The following is a 5,120-nucleotide window of genomic DNA, read 5'->3' as shown; positions in this document are numbered from 1 at the left end:
TCCCTCTGTCCCGTGCTTCTGTGACTCTGGATCTATTTGCTCATCAGTTTATTTTGTTCATTAGGTTCCACATCTGAGTGAGATCATGTGATACTTGTCTTTCTCTGACTGGCTTATTTCGCTTAATTTTCTGGCAAAAGCTGTGCCCACCACCACCACCGGTCCTTCATCCAAGGACCACCTGGCAGAAGGACCGCGAAAGATGGGGAAGCAAGAAGCAACGGTGAGTCAAGAAAGTGGTGAATAGACAAGTGAACCTAAGCAAAGATGTCTGTGGTGACCATGACGATGAGGGTGAGGCCACATTTGCTATTAAATTTTTTAAAAACTGAAGCACTGGACCCCCACAGCCCGCAGGCCACAGGCAGGTGACTGTGGTTAACGTGTCCTAAGGGCCACGCACTCCCTGGAACGTCCAGGGGCTGGGAGCCCAGCCCGGTGAAGACAGAAGGCCCGGTTCTCGCAGAACTCACATTCGCAACACTCCTCATGCTTAAGAATTAATTTAAAACTCATTAACTTAAAATTCTGTTATGGAAGCATGGTAATATTTCAAGGTTTACATAATTTAAAAAAATTAAAATAACAAAAATAAATTAAAATGCTCCATCAATTCAAAATAAAACAAGAGAAAAGCAAGCATAGAAGTTCAGATTGTACATAAAATACAAAGAGGAGGAACAAGCCCAGACAAACTGATATCCACGATAACCACGCATTAAGATAGAGACGACTGGATTGACCTTTTTAATCCCGTTCTATTCTATGGAAAAGAGATGTCCCTAAAACCTCGGGCATAGAAAGGGTAAATTTAAATGATGGAGAACTGTATACTCTAGACCAGCAGTCACCAACCTTTCAGACCTCACGGACGCCCAGTGGTCCGTGGCCCAACCATTGGCGATAGGCGACCGGCGACCGCTGCTCTATACACACCATCTACTACATCAGTTTATAGTTCTAATGGCCCAGAAAATGCCATTTTTTCATACTGTTAGTGGGCTTGTTTTCAATCTGATTCTCAGTGACTTTCTAACATTACTCGTACCAGTGAGAAGGGAATTATGGGCAATGTGCACACAGATGGAACGAGACTGACTTTTTAATCCCATTCTTAAAAGACTTATAATTTTTCCATGACACCGATTTTGGAGACTCGTCTCAGTGTTTGAAATCAGATATTGCAACTCCATGAAGCACAGCTGAATGAGCCAGGGGCAGTCTTGTGGGTCATTTTCTCTACGCTTGTCAGTGTTGCGATTCATACAATTACTGGATGCAATACTATAGATAGCAGCAATTTTCAACCTTTTTCATCTCATGGCACATAGAAACTCATTACTAAAATCCTACAGTGCACCAAAAATTAAATTGTATTTTTTGCCAATCTGTCAAAATAGGTATAATTTTGATTAATTCACACCAGACGGCTATTGTTGTTCTGGCTGTTACCATTGTTTTTTATTGGAAAATCTAAGGGAGGAGAGGTCAGTGTCCCTAATAGTCAGGTATTGCATGTTTTAAAAATTCTTGCCACACACAGTTGAAATCACTGCTATGTAACATGAAATCCGATTGTCTTCCCAGTCATACCACCAGAGGGCACCAAAACACCAGTAATCAACGAAACGTAAGCCTTTCAGACTATGGCAATGATTGGATCATTTTTTGCCAGGTCTTTTCACAAGGACATGTGGCCAGGGTGAAGAGTGTCCATGTCACGAAGGAAAATTTAAATGCCAGGGGTCAAGCGGCAGTGCCTGCAAAGGCCCAGTGCCCTGCGGACGGCTCTTCATGAAATGGGCTGTCACTACAACATTTTATTGCAAAATAATAATAGTTTTTAAAATCAAGAAACTAGAAAAAAATGTATTGATGAAATTACTTCCCTCTCTAGTGATTTCCTATAGAATATTTCACTCATATAGGAAGTTACTCTCTGAGCCATCTCACTAAGTCAGTCACTGAGACACCAATGCTCCGATGGGTTTGCCTTTCTCTATGAATCTTTGTGAAGCTGGTTGGGCCTGAGTCTTCTATTGACAAGTCCTTTATTATGTGATTTCTAGCTGTGATACCTGACCCTTTAGGTCACCAGGTAATATACTGGGCAACCATCAGATGCAAATAGGTGACTGAGGATGGATGGACAACATATATGTCCTTGTCATGGAGGACACGCTGACCTTGGGGTCCCTAGACCTGTGACTTCAGGTCAGATCCCCTGAGTCTGGCCTTAAAGCCCCACTTCCTCCCTCTCCCTGTGTCCACATCACACACAGCCCTGCTCCTGGGCTGCCTGGGAACCGCCCGCCTCTGTGTCTGGCTCTCCTTCCTGTACGACGGTTTCTCTCCCATCCCCCTCCTGCTCAGCGCTCTCGTCTCCTCGGATCACCTTCCCCAGGCGCTCCCTTCAGTGAAACTGAAGCATCACTCCAAGTTCTGGAGGGGCCACTAGACTAGCGATACCTGCCAGGTAACGGATGCCCGAGAAGTGCTTTCGGAACCGCCCGCCTCTGTGTCTGGCTCTCCTTCCTGTACGACGGTTTCTCTCCCATCCCCCTCCTGCTCAGCGCTCTCGTCTCCTCGGATCACCTTCCCCAGGCGCTCCCTTCAGTGAAACTGAAGCATCACTCCAAGTTCTGGAGGGGCCACTAGACTAGCGATACCTGCCAGATAACGGATGCCCGAGAAGTGCTTTTAAGAACCCCACTCTTAAAGCCTAACGTGCTCACCTAGAGAAAGTGCTGCCTGCCTACACACTACAGACAGAATACAGACAAAATACCGAAAATGTTCATGAGGGTCAGCGGGCTGCCCTACTGGATACACAGGGGCCAGCCAGGCAGCTGTGAGCATCGGCAAAAAGGGACAGGTGACCATCCTTGCCGGAGAGTCGGCTCCTCGCCGGTCACCGTGGCTCCCGGCAGTAACTGCCTAGCTGAAGGTCTCCTACCCAGGGGTCCCCGCACCTCTGCAGGGCCCAGCACCTTCTTACCCCCCGGGATCGTGACCATCGTATGTGACACCTCTGGGCCAAGCTGGTTCAGTAAGTGCGACTTCTCTGCTTCCCCGACCCTGGTCAGCCAGCTGGACGTGAAGGACAGTGAGCCGGGTGGCAGCCCTAACTAACATGGGGACAGCGGCCGGACCCCACACTGGCTCTTTGCAGGAACAAGAATCAACTGGCATTTTCCGGAGCTACTGAAATGCCGATGTGACCGATAAGGCAGCTCCTGTTATTTTAACTCTTAGTGTTTCATTGGCTCCCACAGGGTGAGCCAAGAGCAAGTCCGCCAGCGATCAGTCTCCTAACAAAGGGCATTTGCAAACTTTCAATCCAAGTGAACCCGACTCCCAGCTCGGGCCCCTGCTTGTCTCCGCAAGCAGAGCGTGAGAGCAGTTCAGTCGTCTTAAAGCAGCAGCTGCCCAGACTCCCCTGTGCGCCTGTGAGATGCCCACACAGCTTGGCAAGGCCTCCAGCAGGGTCCAGTTCCCTCTGCGTTCAGGTGCCTTTTGTGTGGGATCCCGGAGGGCATCTGAGAACCCTCCTCCGTGCCCTCTGTGCTCACTCCTGTACCAGGCAGGGTTCAGCCCTTCCAGGCCTGACCAGCAGGGGTATCTACTGCCCATCAGTGCCTTACTTTTCTTTTCTTTTCTTCTTTTAAAATATATTTTATTGATTTTTTTTACAGAAAGGAAGGGAGAGGGATAGTTAGAAATATCAATGAGAGAGAAACATCGATCAGCTGCCTCCTGCACACCCCCTACTGGGGATGTGCCCACAGCCAAGGTACATGTCCTTGACCGGGATGGGACCTGGGACCCTTGAGTCCACAGGCTGACGCTCTATCCAGAGCCAAACCGGTTAGGGCCAGTGCCTCACTGTTCAACTCCCAGGCGCCTACTTCCCACTGCACTCAACAGATAGGCCCCGTGGGATGTGATGAGTTACACTTATTCCAAGAAGGAAATGCCCCTTTGTCATCCTCCAGGGGGGAGGGCCCAGCTGAGAAGCCACTCCAAGCTGGAAGTTGACTCTGAGAGACAAAGGCACACGGCCGACTGAACTGATGCCCTTTCTTCCTGCAGGTACCTCACTCATCAGGAGGCCCACTGGCCCCAGAATCCCAGCTGTAAGGTACCCCCTGGAGAGAAAGGGACAGTGTCACTGGGCAGCCCCCGGAGTCAGGGGAGGGCTGTCCCCTCCGTGGCTCTTCTCAATCTCACAGGAAGACTTTAGACAAGTGACAGCAGCGCTGAAGCAAAGCCAGCGACTAAGAATACATTTGGCATCGAACACAAGCAGGCAACTCGGCTAGTCTGCGTGCGCACCCGGTGGGGGTTTATGCGGTCTCATACCTTTCTCACTGTAGGTTTCAAAGCTCCCTTGTCAGATAGCTTGGGTAGCAGACTGGGTTTCAGAGTCCCCTTCTACATTGCTGACTTACCTTGGGATGTCTGCAGATACATCCAGTCGTCTTGTCTGGCACGTCCTAAGACGGCTGCCTTGTTTAGTGGATGAGATAAACTGTCCCTTCTCTCCCTCCGTCCTGCCCTAACATCCCCCAAGAGCTCTGTCCTTGGTGGAGCTGGCACAGATGGCATTCACTGGGTCTGTTTCCCCAGAGTGTATTCTCTGGTTAGCGGGGAGAGGCATTAATCATTTGCTCTCAAGTGTCCTTGGTTGGGAAGATAAGGTCTTAAGATGGACAAGCTGGCTGCAAGCTGTCCAAATGGTTTGGCCTTGTTTCATTTTCTGCCTCGGTTTCTCCATTCCACTTGCCCAGGGTCTTTCCCAGCTTCTTCCTATCCTGCCACAAAGGGAGTACAAGAGGCAACGTCCAGGGCAGGTCTGACAGAGGGCTGCCCAGGTCTGGAGGAGAAACAAAAACTGGATCTAGCTGACCTTTACCCTCTTCCAGATAAAACGCACTGAGGTAAAAAGGAAACACCCGCCCTCCAACTCGACTGGTTTTCTATCTGAGGGAGTGTTCCCATTGTTCTGTCTGGGCTCACTGGCAGATGTTCTTCTCCCTCTTCTGAGAAACTCCTCCCCGAGACGGAGGGAAAGTAGTTTCCGCACGTCCCGTGCTGGCCAAGGAGCCAGGTGCTGGCCA

This window comes from Myotis davidii, unplaced genomic scaffold, assembly GCF_000327345.1.
Source record: "Myotis davidii unplaced genomic scaffold, ASM32734v1 scaffold184, whole genome shotgun sequence".
NCBI lineage: Eukaryota > Metazoa > Chordata > Mammalia > Chiroptera > Vespertilionidae > Myotis > Myotis davidii.
The sequence above is the reverse complement of the archived record's forward strand: the minus strand, read 5'-3'. Positions refer to the sequence as shown.